At 48.8% G+C, this 22,603-nt stretch overlaps 1 protein-coding gene and 1 long non-coding RNA gene across 4 annotated transcripts in view; one reads left to right on the top strand and one right to left on the bottom strand.

Annotated features, from left to right (window-relative positions):
- Positions 1-22,603, top strand: part of CACNA1B (calcium voltage-gated channel subunit alpha1 B) — a 295,914-nt gene that overhangs the window by 32,604 nt on the left and 240,707 nt on the right. The gene's annotated exons all lie outside the window — the stretch shown is intronic.
- Positions 1,459-8,759, bottom strand: LOC128817564 (uncharacterized). Of its 2 annotated transcripts, none has more exons than XR_008440234.1 (3): positions 8,460-8,759; positions 8,278-8,372; positions 1,459-1,601 (listed from the first exon to the last, which is right to left on the bottom strand). It is a non-coding gene; the product is annotated as an uncharacterized LOC128817564 (long non-coding RNA). The 2 variants fall into 2 exon arrangements; XR_008440233.1 differs by lacking the exon at positions 1,459-1,601 and adding an exon at positions 5,919-6,277.

Here is a 22,603-nt window from a genome sequence, read left to right as displayed (position 1 = left end):
TTCTCCTTTTGTGGTTCTCACCATTAGATTTTCAATTTGTTAATTTTTATAGTGCTAGTCAACCTATTCTGTACAAGTCTGAGCTCCATGAGGGGCTTTTTACACTTTCTTATCGCTTCATACAGAAAGACCATGAGCAGAAAGTTACACAGACAAGTTCCCTTTATCCCACCCAGGGCATCTAAGGATGCAGAGGGATGGACAAGGTATGTGGAGTGACCTGAACCTGTTTGTGGGCTAATGAATCTGCTCCATTATTACCTCATGTCGTAATGACTACTTGGTGCCAGAATCCTCAAGAAAAATCCACCCTAACCTGAAGGACCATCAGTCTGTGTCATTAAACATGCCCTGACCCAATCAACCAGAGCTATTTAAAATTTAAATATAATCTCTCAGGCGTCTGTCTCCTCACGAGTCTCTGGAGGCTGCAAATCTGCCTTAGTTCTTCTAACAGAAGATTTCAAAAAGGTTTCACTCCTTTCTCTCATGCTCAGGATCACAAGCAAGATGGCCGTGACAATCTAAATAAATAGATGTGCTGCTGTTGGGTTATTTCATCTTCATAAGGGCCATTTAACCCCCTTCTGCTTTTTCTGCTGGAGCAAGGGAGTTTTCAAAGGAAAGGGTCAAGGAACAGGATGCAGAAAATTGATGTCCTTGCCAGCCCCCAGCTTGAAATATCTCGGGTGACACTGAAAGACTCCCTGCAGGGCTCTGAGAACCAGGATGAATGAGGATCCTTGGATTAAATGATGATTAAGTGCCTGATGAAATGGGATGAATGAGGTGCTGCAGGCAAGAACTCCTCCATTATCAGAGCTGACCCCGGGCCAAATTTCCTCCATTTCCCCATCTGTAAAAATGGAAATTTATTGCATCATCAGGTAAGGGTGAAGTTGTGTCTTAGAAACCTTCTTGCTCTGGAGAGCAGAGAACACCTTTCTGTTCATAGCTCCTGCCCAAGTAATCATGGGATCATGGGTTGGAAGAAGCCTTAAAACCATCTGGTTCCACCCCCTGCCATGGCAGGGACACCTCCCACTGTCCCAGGCTGCTCCAAGCCCTGTCCAGCCTGGCCTTGGGCATTTCCAGGGATCCAGGGGCAGCCCCAGCTGCTCTGGGCACCCTGTGCCAGTGTTTTATCCCCCTTATAACAAAAAACTTCTCCCCAGTATCCCATTTAAACCTACTCTCTGTCAGTATAAAGCCACTCCCTCTTGTCCTGTCACTCCCTGCTTTTGGAAACAGTTGCTCTCCATCTTGTGGGCTCCCTTCAGCCACTGCAAGGCCACAACGAGGTCACTCCAAAGCTTCTCCTCTCCAGGCTGAACAATTCCAGCTCTCCCAGCCTTTTCTCCCAGCAGAGCTGCTCCCTCTGATCAATGAGGAGACCCATAACGCTGTGCTGCTGCTGGTATTTAGTAGAAACTTTCACAAAATGAGCTAAGACAGGAATCAGTTTTTTCCCTGGACTGAAATCCTCTGTGTGAGCCATGTATTGAATCCAAATACTCCACAAAGATCCCCTGAGCGAGTCTTCATGAGGCCTGGTGGGGATGGACATGCTTCCATCTTCCGTGCATCATCCATCAAGGAGCCTGAAGTAGCAGGAAAGGGATGGTTATTGAATATCTCATGAAAGATGAGAGAGAAACAGAACTATTACCCCTCTTTGAGGAGAGGAAATGAAGGAGGGAGTAGTAGAAGAGTAATAAAGCAAAGAACAAGCCCACAGTTGCCTTGGTGTTTGGTTTAGGCAGCTGCCTGCTTTTTTAGGGCCAGGAAGGGGAGTAGGTACAGAGCATGGTAAATCCTTCTCCTCCAGCACTCGCTATGACGTTCACTGCAGATCTGCCCAGTGCTTGTAGAGCTCACTTGGAACAATCTCAGGGAGATCTCTGGCTTCCTTTAAAATAAAGGATCATTCAATATTTGGTCCAAAGTAACCAAAATATGTTGGAATGCAGGAACACCAGGCTCCTGTGATTCTGCCCTCAGCCATGTGGAGGACAAGTTGCTCTTGATGCCCATGACTTACACCATGGAACAAGACCAGAGTCACAGCTGATATTTCTGCCTGACTGGGACAGCATTCAAGATCATCCAGGAAGGGACAGGAATCAACTGATTGCGCAAGAAACAATCCCTTCCAGGAAACAAACTCTCCAGAAGAGCACCACGGGTGTCTGTCATTGCCATGGGGCCATTTTCAATGTGCTTTTTATGTCCCTCCTTTGTCTTCCCTCTTTACAAAAGGGGAAGGGATCAGCAAGCTCCTTCAGGAACTATCAGAGATGTTTCCTGCAGGGTCATGGAGCCCACTTGGCATCTCCAGCCCAACTGGCTTTTTGTAGCCCTGCCATCCTGGCATGGCAGATCTTAGGATCGGCCTCCCTAAGCCTTCCTCGCACCTTTAATTGCTTGTTTTCTTCATGGCTGGATCCTCAAAGCCCCACAGGACATTGGGAAACAGCTCCCTGCCATCCCTCCTGGTGGTTGCATCCGTGTGCTACGTGAGGTGACTGTTCCAGCTGGTAAAACATGGGGTCACTTCCTACAGAGGGGCTGAACATGTCCAGGATCAGGATTGTTAAATCCAGGCTGTTTTACCTGCACAGTTTGGTTTTACATAAAATCAATTACTCTCTGAGTGAATGCTGGGGAAAATGACCCATTGCAGGCTGGATGAAGAATCCCTGGCTCTTAAAAAAGCTCAGTGCTGTCACTGGGAATTTCTTGTTAAGGAAATACAGAAATCTGAGAGGTGAAGTCAAGAAGTGCAAGTGTGATTTCTGATGGAAAACTGCTTTATTTCTTCCCTGTCTTTGTACAAGTGCTATCTGTGGGCTCCATGACCCTGCAGGAAACATCTCTGATAGTTCCTGAAGGAGCTTGCTGATCCCTTCCCCTTTTGTAAAGAGGGAAGACAAAGGAGGGACATAAAAAGCACATTGAAAATGGCCCCATGGCAATGACAGACACCCGTGGTGCTCTTCTGGAGAGTTTGCTTCCTGGAAGGGATTGTTTCTTCTGCAATCAGTTGATTCCTGTCCCTTCCTGGATGATCTTGAATGCTGTCCCAGTCAGGCAGAAATATCAGCTGTGACTCTGGTCTTGTTCCATGGTGTAAGTCATGGGCATCAAGAGCAACTTGTCCTCCACATGGCTGAGGGCAGAATCACAGGAGCCTGGTGTTCCTGCATTCCGACATATTTTGGTTACTTTGGACCAAATATTGAATGATCCTTTATTTTAAAGGAAGCCAGAGATCTCCCTGAGATTGTTCCAAGTGAGCTCTACAAGCTTCTTCATCTAAATTTTACTCTGGGAGCAGCTGAGGTGGATCTTTCTGCCCCTTTGCACAGATGGATTGTCCAGGAAACCCTCAGGAAAATCCTGGTGGGTCAAAGTGGAAAATTTTGACCTGAAACAGCAAAAGATCACAGCAAAAGGTCACAGATGGACACTTTCAGCTCTGTCCTGCCCCTCCCACCACAGCAGCATGGTGGGAGGGACAGGGAGAGATGGACAGGGCTGCTCTGAAGGACTCAAATTGGTTGGGCCCAGGTGATTTCCTCAATGCTGTGGAACCTGCTTCATCCAGAGGGGCTGGAAAGTGGATCTGGGGATTGTCTCTGATGTCAGGTTCTTCAGCTGGGCTCGGTGGCTGGAGAAGACTCAAGTGAGAAGTGACAGGAGCTCCGGTGGTGGGCAGTTGAGTTGTGTGGTGCTGGGCAAGGCAGAGATCCTCAGATCAGGGATCTTCTAAAGGCAGGGCTTACCTGGGAAAGATAATATTGTCTTTGCCAATTTAAGGAAAAGTTAACTTGAAACGAGCTGGACTTGCAGGTGATGATGTTCCACAGAAGTTTGACACAAGGTTGCTCTAAGGGTGTTGGCTCTCACCAGGGAGAGGCAGCAAAGCTGTCTCAGCTGGGCTGTGACCTTCTGCAGGGGCTGGGCCACCCCAGCTCTCCTTCATCCTCATTTTCTAAGCTCTGCTGTGTTCATTAAGAGCTGTTTGCAATTTGTTCCAGCCCTTTCTGCTGAACAAAGGGCTCTCCTGAAGGCCAAAGAGCCCATTAAGAGCATACACAGGGAAAAAAGTAACACCATGAAGAAAACATGAGATTTCTTTTTGAATCTCTTAATCCATTTGGTGAAATATGGATGTTTCAAGCCAAAAATGGAGAAGGAATAAAATTGAAAGTGTTTAATTTTGAAATATATTGCTTTTATGTACTTGAAATGCTTCTTTTGACTTTATGCTTGGAAATAGCACTGATCTAAACTGTAAATAAAAATTAATTAAGTGACTCAGACGCCATAAATCTGTTACCTTCAGGTCAAATGAAATATTTGGTTGGCCTGAGGTGGCTTTTCTCGGATGCTTTCTCCCTGGGAAAGCACAATGTCTGCAAATGGGCTTTCACTGGTGTCCCTGCCCATGGGGTTGGAATGAGATGGGCTTTAAGGTCCCTCCCAACCCAAACCATTCTGTGATTCTATAAAATTACTTTCTCCAGTCCATTTGGATCATCCAGCTGAAAAGTTTGTTTGGATCATCCATCTGAAAAGTTCCCTTGTCCAGCTCCAGGTGGCAATAATTATTTTTTCCTGTTGTTTCTGCACTCAGAGATACGGTTTCACCCTCAGGAAAGTCTCAGCAATTGGGATTTTCCTTTGCCAGTCTCCTCTGAAACACATTCCTCTTGGATTAGAAGGAATCTGCCTTGGGAAGACCTTAGACCTGACAGGGAAACACAGCAAAGTAGCTAGAGAATCAGGAAATGAAGATTATTTGTAATTTAGATGATTTGTCTCCCTTGCACAAAGCCTTGAAAGGGATTCTGGGGAATAGAAAGACATTATGTAAAAAAGAAGAAGCTTTTATTCTGCTTATCTGGGCTGTTTTGAAACCTTTTTTTTTTTTTTTTTTGGGAAGAATATTATTATATGCAAAGCTTTGTTGTGTCTGTGGCCTGTAATTCCAGCAGAAATACCTGGAATAAACCCAATTCCTCAGTGCAGCATTTGGGCATTGCTGGTGGCAGGTCCTGGCTGTCAAATTCAGCTGAGAACATCTGAAGGGGCCACTGAAAGAGTTCAGGCCTTAGAAGGAAACAAGAAAGGGATGCTGAGAGGTTATGGATGTCCTGCCAGCATTTTCCTGGAAAACACGGAGCTTTACAGGCAGGTTTTGTGCAACAAAGAAAAGCTTGAGCAGGCTTCAAACACAGGAAATCACAAAGGTCTGCGGCCAAGGAGGGAGTGAACCCAAGACAGACAAGAGGCAGGAAGATGCAACTCCAAGCAAAATTCCCAGGGGATGGAAGCACAGGTGGCTCTTGCCTCACAGAGACCTTTTATTTTCTCTTTTTCCTCAGGAAAATGTTTGAAAAAACCTGACTCTACACTGATTATCTCAAGTTTAAGATGTTTAGAAAAAAGATAGTTTCTATCCTCAGGCCTCCTTGTTCCTCCTGGGATAGATGAATTGCTGGAGAGGCACTTGAAGATTTCATTCCATTTTGGTTTTCCTTCATCTTCCTCAGCCTCTCTGCTGATGATCTGGAGGGGCATGGAAGTTTCCCCAGTTTTCTTTGGATTTCAGTGAAGTTGTAAGAAAGTTGCCTTCTCTTCATTTTATCCTTCACAAATGCTCTGAAGCTTTTATGCTCTTTCAGAAGCTGTGGCTCATAAAATCGGGCCTTGGTGAGGAAGGGGAGGAACAAAACTGGAGGCAAAAAAACCCTCTCAGTAACCACCCCCTCTGCCAAACCAAGGATTCGCAGGTCCCCTCTGCCTCTCTCTGAGAGGCAAAAGGAGCTGAGTGAAGAATGAGCAGAGTTTTCCAAACAAATTCCTGGCTGGAGTGAGTGTGGCAGCTGCCGATCACCGCCCTGAGTGCCATATTCCCCTCTCTTTCACTCTGGTGTTTTTTGGGCTCTGAGCTGTGCAGGATTCTCTTAGAGCCTCTTTGTAACTCCTCTACAGAACAATCTGCCCAAGATGGCCCTGCACCAGTTGTAGGCCCTCAGGCAGGAGAGGAGCAGCTGGGCTGTCCCTCCTTTTCCAACACATCTCTACCTGGGATTTCCTCTGCCCTCAATGTGTGCTCAGTCAGTATTTACAATTTTGTTGTTGTTTTGAGCTGGAAGGTTTGATGTGTTCATCGTCTCATTTCTCAGGGTCTCTTCTCTCTGGGTGTTTGTCCCACAAGTTTCACCCAGCATGGACCAGGACAGGTTTCATTTGACTTAGGAGGAGGAACCTAAAATACAGGTTAGGAAGGACGTTGAGATGCTTGAGCACATCCAGAGGAGGCAACGAGGCTGGAGAGGGGCTGGGAACACAAACCCTGTGAGGAACCACTGAGGGAGCTGGGGGTGCTCAGCCTGGAGAAAAGGAGACTCAGAGGTGACCTCATCACTCTGTACAGCTCCTGAAAGGTGGCTGTGCTCAGCTGGGGCTGGGCTCTTTCTCCAGGCAGCACTGACAGAACCAGAGGACACAGCCTCAAGCTGTGCCAAGGGAAATTTAGGTTGGATATTAGGAAAAAGTTTTTCACAGAAAGGGTGATAAAGTTCTGGAATGGCTGCCCGGGGAGCTGGTGGAGTCACCATCCCTGGGTGTGTTTAAAACAAGCCTGGATGTGGCACTGGGTGCCAGGGTTTAGCTGAGGGGTTGGGGCTGGGTTGGACTCGATGATCTTGAAGGTCTCTTCCAACCCAGTGATTCTGTGAATTCTGTGAATTCTGTGAATTCTGTGAATTCTGTGAACTGCATATTGTTGGAAATTTGAGGGGTTTTCATGGTGGGTTGATTTTTTCCCCTCAGGGTTTAATCAGTTGTCTTCCCCATCCAGGACCAAGAGTTTCTTCCATTTCACATTGGATATTCCAAAGAGGAGCCATTTCTAGAGCTGTTAAGGTGGCAAAGTATTTTTTTATACAGAGAATCATAGATGGTTTGTGTTTGACCTGTTCCCCCCCCTCCTGCCATGGCAGGGACACCTCCCACTGTCCCAGGCTGCTCCAAGCCCTGTCCAGCCTGGCCTTGGACACTTCCAGGGATCCAGGGACAGCCACAGCTGCTCTGGGCACACACAGTCCCCCTTCCCCTGCACACACCACTACCTTTGAGTGCTTTCTTCCAGTGTTCCTAAATTCAAAGCATCTGAAAAGGGCTTTGAATTGGAGTGAATTTCTTGTTACAGTTCTTCAGCAGAAGCAGGGCTTTGTCCTGGGTAATCTCACCTTCCATCATCACATCCACAATATTTTAATTTAAGAAATTATTACCTAACATTTCATTTTATGAACCTATTTATCCCCATTTGTAAAGAGCTCACAGATGATCCAGGCCTGTATTTTACTCAGTCCTATACAAACAGGAATTGGATCTGAAACCAATTAGAGGCTCAATTTCAACCCGTGGGACAATTATTAATCTCTGGTTTGCCAGACAATCTAACTCCTTTCTCCAGCACAATGACCTCACATCTAGATTTTGGGAGTGGGATTCAGAAGAAATGAAGCTTTCATGTAAGGCTGCAATTGTTGCATCTCCTCTGTCAGGAAACATCGATTAGCACTGATGGACAATGTGTTAATGGCCCAGAAAAGTGGCTGTGAAAGATGCAAGGGTCAAAATCTCATGGATTAGTGAGTTTAGCCAAGAATTTCAGGAGGAGGGGACCAAAAAGACAGGATGGTAACAGGAGGAACCAGTGGTGACAGCCATAGAAAGACAGCTCATGCCATGGAGGGGATAGTTTGAGTTTCTGAATGATAAATGCACCCACCCTAAGGGAACTGTGGGAAAAGGGTGAGAGAGCCAGGTGAAGCTGTGGAGAGCAAATGGGAAATCTCCTCAATTCCTGGCAATAGTGAAAATTGTAATGAAATAAGTGAAAATAGTAATAAACCTATTATCATTACATCGGGAAAAAGAAATAAAAGAATATATCAGCAAAGGACCCTTTCCTGAGCTACTGACTGATCCCTGCATCTAATGGAGTTCATGGAAGAGCAATGGAAGTTGTCAGGATGAGAACCAGTAGCACTGGAGCAAAATTAATGAAAAATCGAGGGTCAGTTAATGTAAAAGATGCCTAAAAGGAGACATGAGAGATGTAAAAGAGACAATGGGCCAGTGGATCAGCAGCTCCTTTTCTTTCTTGTGTAGCACAAGGAGAAATTGCAGATAATTCTTGAAAAAAGGAATGAGAAAGTAACCCCACATGGGAAGAAACATCATATTTGTACTCACAGAGGAGCCAAGGACCTCTCCTGAGTCCTGAGGGTGATGGGAGGGTGGAACACCTTTCCTGTGAGGAAAGGCTGGGAGAACTGGGGCTGTTCAGCCTGGAGAAAAGAAACTTTATGGAGACCTAATTGTGCCCTTCCAGTGCCTGAAGGAGCCAACAGGAAAGGTGGAGAGAGACAACTTACAAGGGATGGAGTGCCAGGACAAGGGAGAATGGCTTCCCACTGCCAGAGCGCAGGATTAGATAGGATATTAGGAAAAAATCCTTCTCTGTGAGGTGAAGAGGCCCTGGCACAGGGTGCCCAGAGCAGCTGTGGCTGCCCCTGGATCCCTGGCAGTGCCCAAGGCCAGGCTGGACAGGGCTGGGAGCAGCCTGGGACAGTGGGAGGTGTCCCTGCCATGGCAGGGGTGGGATGAGAGGAGCTTTAAGGTCCCTTCCTGCCCAGAGCATTCCATGATTCCAGGATTCCATGGCAGTGGCACAAGCCAGGATCTCTGTCTCCAGGTCCTGTCAAGGCTGAGGAGCTGTGTCTGTGACGTCTCCTCAGTCCAGCATCACGGGTGTTGTCATGGCTGTGTTTCATGGCACCTGCAGGCCTGCGAGGGGGGGAAGGAGGTAATAGTGACACTCTCTGGGATTTCCTGCCTTTGCTTCAAGGAATCTGGGCAAGACCACAGCTGAGGATGGATTTCCTCAGACATCTCTCCCTCCAGAAAATGCCCCCTCACACACAAAATTGACTCCAGAGTGGGGATGGGTTTCAACTTGTGCTGGAGGTGGAAGGTCCAGGGGCTCTGTGGTATCATCCCAGGCTGGTTATTCCCTTCCTCCTCTGAAGGAGTGGGAAGGAGAAGGTGTTTGGTGCCTGTGGGTGCCTGCTGGGGGTGTGCAGGGCCAGGCAGCACCATGGCAGCATCCTGGGGATGCCTCCAGAGGGCTGGTGGGTGGCTGGGGAGGAAACCTGCCAGAGGCTAAAAACGCAGCCCAGGGGGGATCTCCCCACCGGGACACAGCTGCTCCGGGGCTGTGCTGCTCCAGGTGTGCCCCTCGCCCACCCCAGCCCACCCCTGCCCAGAGGGGCTGGGCTCTGCTTGCTGTCACGTTGGAAGGAACTGGGGAGAGCCACTTCCCCCAGTTCCTCGCCTGGTTTCTATGGTGATGTTGCACTCAACTGTGCTCAGCAGGTCTGGGTTTATTTCCCTGCAGATAAAACAGCCTGTGCTGATACACTGCAGCCTGGGCTCTGGGGCTTGGCAACAAGTCAGCCTTGGTGCCACTGAGCTGGAATGGCTCTGGGTGGAAGGTTTTTCATGCTGGATTTGGCAATGGGTGGAATTAGCTCATAAAATAATATTTGGATTTTTTGTTGCGGCTGTTTGCTGCCCTGAGGCTGGAAGGCCGGGGTGCACATGGAAATGTGCATTCTCCTGCTCCTCCTCCAGGTTCCCTGGTGCAGAAAGCTCAGGGACAGCCAGCTCGGGCTTGGCTGGAATGCAGTGCATGGTGTGGGAGGGAAAACGTGTGAGAGAAGGGTGTTGGAAGCAGAGGGAAAGGGGCTGTGCTGGGGGTGTTCAGGCTGGAGCTGTGTGGACTCCAGGTGAGTAATTCACACCCTTTCCCTCCCCGAAGGAGCTGCTGCAGTTCCCATCCCCACTCCACCTAGGGGGTCTCTGGAAGCAGACCCACCTGTCTTCTCCTCCTTTCTCCAAGGCCTGAAGGCTTTGGGTGCTGCTGAGGGAAGGGGATGGCAGGTGATGGATGACTCCTCGTGTGCATGGGGGATGTGGGGTCACTTCTTGCTGCTCCTGGGACTGGACACCTTCCCTTATGTTGGCTCACATGGCAGCAGCTCATCCCTCCCCATGGGAACTGCCAGCCAGGGACATCCCCGAGGATCCTGTCCGTCACTCAGAGCCCAGAGAGCAAGGCTCAGTACCACTGTTGGATTGTGCAGCAGCTCAGCTTTGACTGGGGTGTTATTTGGGAACAGAGATGTTTTCTTTAGCTTTCTCCAAAGAAAACAAGGCTCCAAACCTGCCCTTTGCTGTGACAGGGGAGTCTCTTCCTTTTGCTGTGTGCAGAGCTTTGATCCTGCCACACACCAAGATGTGTTTGCTGAGGTTCTCCCACCTGAGTCGTGCTTGTGGATTTGCTGCAGAGGGAAAAGAAATAAACCTGGGGAGAAAACGGGACCCCCTCCAACTCAGCAAACCAGGCTGTGGCCTTTGAAAGGACCTGAAAAGTGAATTATTTTAATGATTTAGCATATTTTTCTGCATACCTGGGGGGAAGAGAAAGACTGGGAATATTGCAGCAGAACTCATTGCAAAGAGTGATGCTGCTCCTCTGAGCAGGAGAAAGGGGGCAGGCAGTCCCAAATGCTGGGGCTGTGCCCTGGGGACCCTGCAGTCCCAAATGCTGGGGCTGTGCCCTGGGGACCCTGCAGTCCCAAATGCTGGGGCCCTGCCATGCCTGGTGGAGCTGCCTGTGCCAACAGCTCATCAGCCACCTCACCCTGGTGATTCTCAGGCTCCCAGCTCAGTCTCTGTCACTGTCACCTCTTCCCCCCGTGCTTCTGGGCTAAGGCCCGGCTCCAGGGCTGGGTTCCCATCCCGGGAAGGCTCTGGGATCCTGGGAGTGCTGCCTGTGTGAGGAAGAGGCTCTGCTGTGGGCTCACACGGCATCTGTGCCTTCGCAGGCAGCGTGGTGGCACCAGGCAGGCTCCGCACGGTGACGCAGGTACTTGGCTGCCTCCCTGCTACACTTCACACCTCTCCCAGGCACGACTGATCTCACCAGTGGCATTTGAACGTCCCCACCACCGCCACAGCTCCGGGCTGACGCTTCCAGCACATTCCATTCCTTCGCAAAGGGCCGCGGTTTGGAGCAGACCTGTGAAAACAAGGCAAGATTTCACTTGGGAAGTTGCAAATTTAAGCTCATCTCAGAGCCCTCCTGGAGCTGCTGCCCACATCCCACACTCTGAGGGTGGAGCAAAGCAAAGCAAAGCAAGGGCTCAGGTCCAGTGATCAACCCTCAGCTCCTTGGCCAGTTTGGCACCAAGGACCTGGTGGCAAAGAGGTGACAGTGACAGGGACTGAGCTGGGAGCCTGAGAATCACCAGGGTGAGGTGGCTGATGAGCTGTTGGCACAGGCAGCTCCACCAGGCATGGCAGGGCCCCAGCATTTGGGGCTGCAGGGTCCTCAGGGCACAGCCCCAGCATTTGGGATTGCAGGGTCCCTGGTCCTCCAGGCCTCAGACTGCAGAAGGGATTGAGGGAAAACCACCCCTGTTTCTGCAGGGCTCAGAGCAAATTTGGAATGAATATTAAGGAGAAAACAGAGCACATCTTGGGGAAGCTCCTGAACCCAGGGCAGCTCCCTGAATGTCCGGGTTCCATAAGGAGTATGGGCAGGATGAGGGTGGGCAGGTCCTGGCACAGGGTGCCCAGAGCAGCTGTGGCTGCCCCTGGATCCCTGGCAGTGCCCAAGGCCAGGTTGGACAGAGCTTGGAGCAGCCTGGCACAGTGGAAAGTGTCCCTATCCATGGCAGGGGTGGCACTGGATGACCTTTCAGGTCCCTTCCACACCAAACCATTCTGTGAGTCCATTGATCTTTTTCCTCTATGTTTTCAAAACCAAAATACTGTCTTGGAGCCAAGCTGAGGATATTGATGTAGCAGGTGGTGTTGGACAGCTCAGGAAACCTCAATTTACTGCAGGTCTCCAGGACACTCCTGGATCCTGACCACTGCCCAACTCCACATTTCCAGAGGAAAGTTCAGCAAGGTTATGGTTCTAGCCAGTAAGAACTCCAGACAGGTGACCTGTGGTGCAGCTAATTGTGCAGCTCTGGTTTATTTTTGTCCACCCCAGACTAACAGCTTGTATGTCTGACAGAAGCTTGCTTTTTCCCTTCCCCTTCCAGTGAAGGATTATTAATAGATGAGGCTTCAACAAAGAAAAGACCATTTGAGAAATAAGATGGGACACTTGCTCTACAGTGGAAAGAAAAAAAAAAAAACAAAACAACAAAACAACAGCACACACCCACATGAAACATTCTTTTCTTTTTAAAGCACATTGACAATGAAGGCCTCTCTCCTTCGGGACGCATTTGTATTCCCCAGAGTTCATGATTCAGCCAGCATTCCTGCCCTCTTCAAATAGAGACAAATCTGAAGGACTTTTCCCCCTCCTGTTGTGCTTGAATGATTTTAACTCAGGTCAGATGCTGACTTGCAAAAGATTGGGCTTGAGCATCATCTCCTTTTATTGCTCCTATCTGAGACTTCGTGGTTCGAAATAAAATGGGACTAAACATAATAAAATCCCATGCTGCAGGGCAAAATATAATTACCTGAAGGGAGCAAGGAGAAATTGTTTTTCTTTTGTGAATTGCTCTGATTAATACAAAGTGGGCTGATGATGGTATTTCTGACAAGCAGTTATGGGCCATCGCTGGAAATGGACTCTGTGTGCCAAAGGTCTTTGCTGCTGATACACTGAAGGCTCATTCCAGGGGGCTTGGGAGGTGGATTGGGAGAAATAAGGGAACTTTAGGCTCTGGGAAGCTTTTGGATTCAGAGCTGAAGGAGGACTTTGCAGCAGAGTGGTACAAAGTGTCTGTGGAGAAGGACAGGAGGAGCTCAAAGGGTTTGTGGAGAAGGAAGGTGCTGCCTCCACCCAGGTACTGAGCCATTCCCAAGGTGCCACCACCCATGGGATGCTGTTTCTGGTCACACATCCTGCCTGGCCACCTGTGAGACCCAAAGGATATCTTTGTCCTCAAATCTTGGCCCCTGTGGTGCTTTAACAGCCTTTCCTTCAGCTCAACAAGCAGTCTCCAAATGCAGGAATCGTTTCAGGGCAGAATTTATTTTGTCAGTGCAGCACCTGCCCATTTCCCCAGGGATCCTGGTGAAAGATCCCATTTGTTAGGAAAATGTCTGAGAGTGTGGGGAGCACTGATGGAAAAGTGAGAGATCACTGAGTTCAGCAGGAGGGGTGTTGTTTGAAAGCCTTGAAACACCTTTGGCTCAGCTATCAGGTGAGGAATGGCCTGGAGCTGATCTTTTCCAGGTGGCTCAAACCCTCCTGGAGTCCTGGAACCAGAGGAGGGAGGGGAAGGTTGAAAAAGGCAGAGGAGGAGCAGCTTCTGCCCTGATTCCAAAGACAGAGCTGATGCTGGCTGAGCTTGGGCACAAAGGCTGAGACCTGGACTCTGGCATCACCTTTGAGGCTGAAGATGTGTTTGCTCCTGAATTCTCCTCTCTGAGAAAAGCAGGCACCAGCAGGTATCTGCTTGAAGTCCTTGACTGTTGTGTCTATTGAGAATGGAGTTTGTTGGGTTTTTTTTACATGTCCTTTGCATTTAAAAGTCTGTTTGGGTGAGGTGAGGCGGGGTGTGGGCCGTGGGGAGATTATGGGGCTGCTGTGGTGTCCCAGGATGTGCTGTGGGAAGTTGCCCAGTTTTTAACTCAAATGATGCTGTAGCACCCCTTTGAGACTGGCTCTTGTTTTCCCAGAGATGGGATTGCTGGGTTGACTGGGAAAGCTGCTGAGGCTTCTTTGGAAAGAGGAGAAAAAGGCTCTGCTGTTATCCTTAAAGGTGGGCTGTGAAATTCATGTCTTCCAGGATCCAGGAAAGCAGCCAGGTCTTTCTGCTGAGTTTGAGACTTTTAAAGACCTTTCCTCCTGAGTTAAACCCAACAAGAGCTGCATTTCCTTGGAGAACCAGAGTTCCACTTGTTATTTAGGAGTGTGTCTTGGAGAGACTCAGCCCCACGTCAAGTCCTTCTTGCTTTGCTCTGTAGCTGCATCTTTAATGATAATTTACTGAGCCAGGCTTGTCCAGCCCTAATTTTCCTGTTTGTGTACTGCAAGTGAAAATCAAATTGCCACAAGAGCAGGTTTATATAACTCCTCTGGCCTGCTGGGCTGTATACTGTTGGCTGCAGGTAATTGGTGGCTTTGTTGCCATTAAAATTTTAAAAAGCCTCAAACAAAGTGATAGGAACTGTTACAGTTTTGGAACTCAGCTCTGAAATGCACAGAAAATAAGAAATATAACCTCTCCAACAGTCCTGTTAGCTCTCCGTGTGAAATATAGAGATCTGCTGAGATTCCAACTGTTTTGCCAGAAGTATGGCACCAAAATGAAAAACCTGTGGGCTATATGAGGACATGCACAAACAAGAAGGATATGGAACAGGGACTATGTGATTCATAACTTGGCCAAGTGGGTTTTTTTCTTGGAGTTAAATCCTTAATCTTATTAAAATTTTATTTATAAAGTACCTTCTTGGAGTCACTTAAGGTGTTGCACAAGCTATAAAAATGCACTAATAAAGAAAATAGCCTCATAAAAAGTATAGAAATGAAAAGAAGTACTAAAACGGTGCTATCATACAGACAGCAGCTATTACAAGTCATATATTGATGTCAAAATTGTCCCTCCTTATGTTGTAAAGATTAATAATTTGCCACTGGGAACTCAGGTACCATGGTGACAGGGCCAGGGTTACACTGGGAGGAGAGCAGAAGAGATGGAAAAGTTGAAGGCAAAGCAGAGGATGCTTTGTTGGCCTTGGGAAGTGGGGAATGCAGCCTGGATCAAAGCAGGGTCTGGGGGACAGCAGGGGAATTGGCCTTCAGCCTGAAGTTTTAATGACCAGAGCAACCTGGGAGAGTGGAAGGTGTCCCTGCCCATGAGAGGAGTTTTAATGTCCCTTCCAACCCAAGCTAGTCTGGGATTCTGTGCACACAAAAACTTGTCCAGTGAATGCAGAGGTATCCTCTTGGTGTTTGTCTTCAACTGGGACCCCGTGGCTTTGTGCTTATTTAGAGGTACAAAATCTGTGTCACCCACTCATCTTTTGCTGTTCCTATCTGTTCCTATCCTGCAAAGTTTCTGGGCCAGGGAGTTCCCAACCTGTGGCTCCTCAGGTTGGGATAAAGCACCCCCGGGTGATGGCAGGGACGTGCTGGGTGTAGGAGGTTAAAAACTGCACGAAAAGTGACTGATCCAGCTCCCTCTGCTGAGCCTGGAGGCAGCCCCCACTATTGTTCAACACTGGTGCTCAGCAAATCGTGCCTTTTGTAAGAAAAGTGGGTTTTTTAATCAGTGGCAATTGCTATGTGAGCTCTCAGAAAGAGGAGCAAAACATACCCCCACTTCCTTCCCCACCCCCGCTTGCAGCCCCCAGTTTATTCTGCCTGGTCTATTTTTGCCTTCCCAGAGTTACTGGGAGAACAAGATTAGCAACTGATCATTTATGCTGATTTTCCAAGCGCTGAGATGTCTTTCATTAAAACTGTCATTCAAGGGAAAACGTTCAATTGCGTGTTCGCTTTCGCCACGCGCTACAACTCCGCACGCCGCTCGTATCCACGGATGGGGACATCTGGGTGCTGCTGCCTGGGAATTTGGTTTGTTTTGGAAGAAAGAGATGGGCCTGGGGGATGTTGTGTTTGATTCCATCCCTCGGTGCTCCCTGGAAAGCTGTGGTGTGGCTGCAGGAGCTGGGTTTTGTGTGATCCTTGCTTTTATCCAGCCCCAGGTGCTCCCGTGGCCTCAGGAAAGCAAGGCCTTGTTTATCAGCTGCATCTGCAAGGAAAGCCTGTGTTCACCTCCCAAGGCTGTGGAAAACACTTCCCAGCCTCTGATTTAGAGGCACTTATGGTCTGAGGCTGGGGGTGTGCCTGTCTCCAGGATGGAGGTGGGGTGGAAATGTGCCAGCTCTGTAAAAGCTTTCAGGGCTCCCCCGAGGCACTGCAGCAGCCCTCTGCAAGCTGGGGATGGGAGGCTGGGAAGGGATCTGCCTCCAGCTCCTCCAGCTGTTCCCTGCTCCGTGCCAGGCCAGGAATTCTTCTCCTGCTCCCTGGCACCTGGAGTTTGCTGAAGGTGTTTCTGTGCAAGGCTTTGATATCTCATGGCTTTGATATCTCACGGCTCTGCTGATACCCCACCAGGCTCCCAGCCAGCTCCCCCTGCCCTTCCAGGCTCCAGCACTGGGCTTGGACATGGGGATAATTGGGCCCAGCCTGTGATCACCTCCGTTATTATTCCCTTTGTCACCACAGGCAGCATCCAGCGTGCAGAGGCTGCTGCCTTCCCCCACCTCACCACCCATCGCTTCTCTCCACCAGCTCCATTTTGATCCTCGGCACTCCTGGCAACGTGTAGCGTTACCTACCCGGGCTTTGATGTGCAGAGACTGAAGTATGTTAGAGGCAGCATAAAAATTGCATGTAATTATCCTTGGTCTGGTTCTATGGGAACAGGGAAACATCAATATTGATGGGTGAGAGCATTTATGTTTTATGTGCGAGCATATATCACCTCTTCTCCATATTCAGCAGGAGTTTTTGATCCCTGCCCGTGTGCTGCACCATTAGAGCTGCTCTTGTGCTGGTTCCTCTCCCCCTGGGGCTGGGGACCGAGTGCTGAGGTACATCCAGAGCTCATTACAGTGGCTGGAGCCCGGCCCTGGGGGATCTGCAGCTGGGAACGGGGCGACAGCTTCCCAAAGTGAATCTGAGTTCCTTCTCTGACTGTACTTCTGCACCACTGCTGACACCCATGAATAATTCAGGCTGGAAGATGGAAGGGGGAGGATGAGTGCTCTCAGGGCTGGGAGAAGGGAGGTGCTGGGAGCAGGGGAGTGGTGACAACCCTGTACATGGGTGGGGCAGGGCGGGGGTCAGGCTCTGGTGTGAGTTCTGGCGTTTGTGCCCTGGTGCAGAGAGGGCAGTGCTGCCCCTGGAGGAACCTGAACTCTCTCCTCACCCCGAGGATGGAGAGCATGCAGCAGGAGGATGGGTGGTGCAGGGAGGCACTGGTGATGCTCAGCAGTGGGAGAGAATCCTCCTCTGCTCTGGTCCTCCCTGACTTGACCTAAAATCCCAGCCAGGACCAGGCATTTCCCACCTCACTTTCCCTTCTGCACCCAACCCGTGCTCCTGCTCTGGCTTTTCTTTCCCATGGGGATTGTGTTTGGACCACGTTGCTTAGTAGGCAGTTGCACTTGAGGAATTTGTGCCCTGAATGTCTTTAAAGGGCTGATCCTTAACAGGAGTGGGCTGGGAAAAGCCTGGGGGAAGCGTTTGGCCAGGAATGGGGTTATTGGATGAGATACTGCAGCACTCTGGGTCATCCCCAGTTTCTGATGTGACCCTTGGGGTGTCTGCGCAGGGCCAGGGGTTGGACACGATGACCCTGGTGGGTCCCTTCCAGCTCAGGATACTCTGTGGGGACAGGCCAGTGTGGGCTGTGCAGGGTGGGACCCTTCCATGCCCAGTGGGGTTTGCTCTGAACCAGAGCTTAGGAATGAGCCCAGACAAAGCTTTGAGGGGGTTAAATGACAAAGAGCCACACAGCAGAGGGACACTGTGGGACAGAGGCATCATCCCCTTTGGGGCAGAGCGCCAGGGACAGTGGGATCTGTCTGTCTGCTCCCAACCCTGCCCCAAAGCAGGGGCACCCTCAGGCTTCCAAAGCCCCAGACTTTTGCAGCTTTAACAAACCTGGACTTTGAATCCGTGTGCTGGAGCATCCATCCATCCATCCAGCACATGGAAAACAGGCTGGGGTTTCTGGATGGGGCAGGAGAGAGACAAACTGGTGATGTTACAGGCTCTGAGGCATGGACAGACAGAGGCTCTGAGGCTATGGGATGGTTTTTGGGGTGTCAGTCTAGGGACTGTGTTCCTGTTGGTGTTTTATGGTGCCTTGGGATAAAGAACACATTCCAGCTGTGCAGTAAAGACATCTAAGCCCTCCCAGAGGTCGTGCCTAGCCCACATTTCTGGCCCTGGAGTATCTGTGCTGATGATTCCAGATGTGGCCAAGCCTCCAGGGAGCTGTGCCCGTTCTGCTGGGATAGCTGGAGTGGGGTCTGGCTGGGAGCAGAGCCTTGCAGCTCCCTCCTCCTGCCCCTCATTGTTCCTGCTCTCAGGATGGCTGGATGGGAAATGTCACTGCTCTGGTATTTGTAACTGTGAATGGCTGCTCCCAAGGGAAGCTGCCCTTCTGCTCATCCTGCATCAAAATGGAATTCCTGCCCAGAGATGGAGGAAACCAGAGAACCAGCAAACAAGGGAAACACTCCCTCCTAGTCACTGTGAAATGTATAATCCTCCATATGTATGAGAAAAACTGGACATTTTCCTGCTATTTTGTTCCTGTGGTCACTTTAAAAACCATCCTTTGGATGAGATATAATAGGTGTAATTTTGTATAATTTTGGTCCCTGTAGTAAATCCTGTGTAGTACATAATCACAGGATACTCAGAGTGGGAAGGAAGGGATCATCCAGTCCCACTCCCAGTCCAACAATCCCACCCTGTGCATCCCTGAGAGTGCTGGCACAACATTCCTGGAGCTCTGGCAGCCTTGGAGGTGTCAATAGTAGATTCTATCATAGTATCTACTACCTAAATACTCACAATATATTATCTATTATGTAGTGGGTATGTATAGAATATTATATATAGCATCTACAGAACATGGTACTCATCAGGCTGTCGGTGTCAGCTCTTCTTTATTTTTAATTTTCTCTCAATTACAACCAAGGCACCCAGAAACCCTTTTTTTTAGCAGTTTGTTCCCCTTGGTTGAAATGAGCTGCTTTGATGAGGAGACTCCATTCTGCTTCAAAGTGAGGTTGGGTTGTTGTGAGCAGTGCTGTAAATTGAGTTTCCAGGGGCTGCTCACACCGAGTGAGAGTTGAGGATGGAACTTTTACTCTCCAGTTAAGCACTGGCTCTTCACTGGCCAGAGCTGACATCTCTCCTGGAGTGTGTTGGTTCACTGTGACATTTCCAAGAAAAATCAACTCCATCAATTTCACATCTGTTTCAAAAGTATAATTTTTTTATGTTGGACTTTGTGTGTTGAGTCCCTGTTTCATGGGAAGATGGTGGACACTTCAGTGAATGACCTCCAGAGCTTCTCTCTGCTGTCCCTGCTTTGGTGGAGTCCTGTACTCACCAGTCCAATCTGATTAAAAACAGGCTGTTCCTGAATAAATATTATTTTTGATTTTTAAAAAAAGCCTTTCTTCGTCTAAATACATTGTTTTAAAGAATATTACAGCTGATATTTGTCTGAGTTGTTTGAATCTCTAAAGAAATATTTTTTTCCTTTAAAAACAAGAGCCAGCTACCCACAGCTTTTATTTCCAGCATATTGTAGCTTCTCAGTACAATTAGAAGCAGTCTCTGTTGCAAGGCACTCATTTAGACTCTGACCTAGGGCTGAGATTAAACAACTCCTTTGCAAGTTTGTCCCTGTGTTGGCACATTTGATGCATTGCTGATCCAATTAAGTTTTCACACAATGGCTGTATTGTTACTGCAGGACTTCTTTGTTTATTAACCTTTCTTGGGGAGAAATTCCTTCCCTAACCTTCAGCAGATTGGACATATGTTAATGTCCCACACCGGGGAAGGAGCAGAGTCAGGAGGAGGGGAGGTGACACGGCTCTAACAGGGCTCAGGTGAGGGGAGTCAGCACTTTGTGGGCTGGAGCAAAATTAAAGATTCCAGCTGGTAATAGAAATATCTTTTACCCATCTGTTCTTCCATTAAAGCTTCCTGTGTTGGGTGGTTTCTGCAACCTTGAATCACCCGTGTTTTTGTGGAAATAGATTTTGCTCTCTGTGCTGTCCCTGGTGGCATTTCACCCCAGCTGTGTTTGGGCTCTGGTGCTGCAGCCTGATGGAATCCCAGAGAGGTTGGGATGGAAATAGAGCTTAAAATGTATCCAGTGCCACCCCTGCCATGGCAGGGACACCTCCCACTGTCCCAGGCTGCTCCAGCCCTGTCCAGCCTGGCCTTGGGCACTGCCAGGGATCCAGGGGCAGCCACAGCTGCTCTGGGCACCTGTGCCAGGGCCTGCCCACCCTCACAGCAATTAATGCCACTTAATCTCTTGTAATGCTGTTTCTGCTCCTTCACTGATGTGTAGTGCCAGGATTTTGGCTATGGGAGTTTGCAGGATCACTCCCTGTGAGTTCTTTTAGTATCCAGCAACACAATCACAATGATCCCTCCAAGTGTGGGCACAAAATCCTCTGATTTTTGTTTTCTGCCACTGCTTTTCCCATGCAAATTCTGGCAGAGTAAGAAATAAAAACTGTTGTAAAACATTAGTGAAGCAAAGCCTCCTCTTCAGTGCCACAGGAACAGCAGCAGGAAGGGATTTCAGGTAACTCAAGCATCTCTTTATTGTAATTCCTGTGCTCCAGGTCTCTGCTCCAAGTCCAAAGCACCAGCTTGACTCTGTCCCTACCAGTGAAACATTAATAACGCACTTAAGCCAGGCTTTATTCCTGGGGTTCAATGCATGCTTGCCTTGGGTGCTTGGATCAAGCCCTGCACAAACATGAACAGTCGACGTTTTCTTTCCATGAGTTTAAACAAGCCCCAGACTTATTTCCTCTTGGTTCTGTTCTGTAGCCAAAGTTCTCTGGCCTTTTTCCTTTGTCCTGCTGCATCAACTGGAGCAGTTCAGGACACCCCAGGCTGTGCAGCTGGTTTCCCTGCTCAGATATTTGCCACCCTGCCACAACCCCTTCAGGAATTCAGGTTTTAAGGAGCAGCCTGGCTGACAGCAAGCTGTGGTGAAGGATGTTTGACTCTCGGGGAGCTGCCCCCGACAAAGAACAAAAGCAAATGGCTGCTTTAGGCTTTACCCCAGTGTTGGCTGTGCTTTGGCTGCTCTCTTTTGGAAATGACACCTGGTGTGGCCATAGCACCCTTGGGGAGCAGGCAGAGCTCCCTAGAGACAAAAAACCTTGGAAGGTGTGCCATTCACATTCTCTGGACAGAGAGACATAATTCTGTCTCAGGATTTCTTGGAGAAGCACAGAGAGAGGAAGAGAAACCAATCTTTCTCTCTGCTCCTTTGTTTTCCCCATGTGGAATGTGGTGTGGAGATTGTTCACCTGCAGGGATTGCTGGGCTGGATTCTGGTGAAGGTTGTTTGGGGTCAGTGACCAGTGGGATCCAGCTGTGGCTCGGGCTCTCAGCAGAGTCACGAGTTTGTGAGTTAGGTAAGTAAGAAGTGAGTATGTAGAATAGGATAGTATCTCTTTAAGCAGTATATTAATGTAATATAGTGTAGTTTTAATAAAGCTCTCCTTCAGCCTTCTGATCTGGAGCCAGACATCAGCATTTCTTCCCTGCATCTGGGGTTTGCTGCATTTTAATATAGGAAGGGGCAGGAAAAGAACCAGGCTGGCTCCTAAACCAAACATACGGTTCTGTTCCATCATTTAAAGGGAACTTTTCTTTCCTCTAGTGACTGTTAAAGCACTGATTATTCATTCCAGCATCCCAGCTCCATTGGTCACCTATTGGGAAGCTGAGGAAGAGGAGAAATCTTCAAACACCTTGGGCACTCTTGGCAATCCAACAGCTCCAACCGCAGACAGGCAACAGCATCCCATTCCCTTCCTTTGGATGTTCACCAGCCACAGCTCTTCCAGACATCCCAATCCCAAGAGCACAGTGAACCCCACCTGGAGGGGTTTTGTGCCTCTTGAGGACCTCCAGTTCTCCCAGCAATGCCCTATTTTTTTTTTTAATGCCTTAGATATTTTTAGCTGTTGAGCGACAAATTTAGTTAATGCATTCAGCTCTGACGTCAAAGGCAGTGCCAGTGGGTAGCTGGAATAGCTAAGATTTTATTTAATCATCTTGCTAAGCAATTTTTTCCCTTCCTTTCCTTTTCTAGAGGATCTAGAAAGGCAGTTCAAGCTGGGCCAGACTGTGGCTACAGGGGAAGTTGGTTTGTTTTGGTCTCCATGAGAAGCCTCATTCCCCACCTTGTTGCTCTTCAGGCAATGAGTTTTGTTGGAAAAATGAGGCTGAGATGCTTTTCTGTGGGTCTGACATCATCAAAAGGTTGTTGTTGATAACTGGCCAGTTGTGTTTGTTCCTTTTGGGGCCTGGTCCTTGGGGGAGGTGAATTACAGAGCAATTACTGAGTTCTTGTTTTGCTCCTTGGTTCATTTGTCTCTTCCTGAATCAGCCAGTGCTGGGTTAAACCATCAGCTGTGCCCTGTCCCAGGATATGAGACATGTGGAGAGCTGGTGTGGGAATTAATCCAAGGAATAACTGTACAAAACCCACCCTCCACGGGCACCAAAATATCATTATCATTATTAGATCTGCACGCAGAGGTTCTGCCCGAAGTCGCATTCTTGCTAAAAGAGGTGAAGGAACAAAATAAAGATCTCCACTCATACAGCTCCAGTGAGAGTTCAGGCACAAAAACTTAATCTTGGGAAATTTTGAGTACATCTCTTTTTAAATGAGTT

This window comes from Vidua macroura, chromosome 21, assembly GCF_024509145.1.
Source record: "Vidua macroura isolate BioBank_ID:100142 chromosome 21, ASM2450914v1, whole genome shotgun sequence".
Lineage (NCBI taxonomy): Eukaryota > Metazoa > Chordata > Aves > Passeriformes > Viduidae > Vidua > Vidua macroura.
The sequence above is the reverse complement of the archived record's forward strand: the minus strand, read 5'-3'. Positions and strand labels throughout refer to the sequence as shown.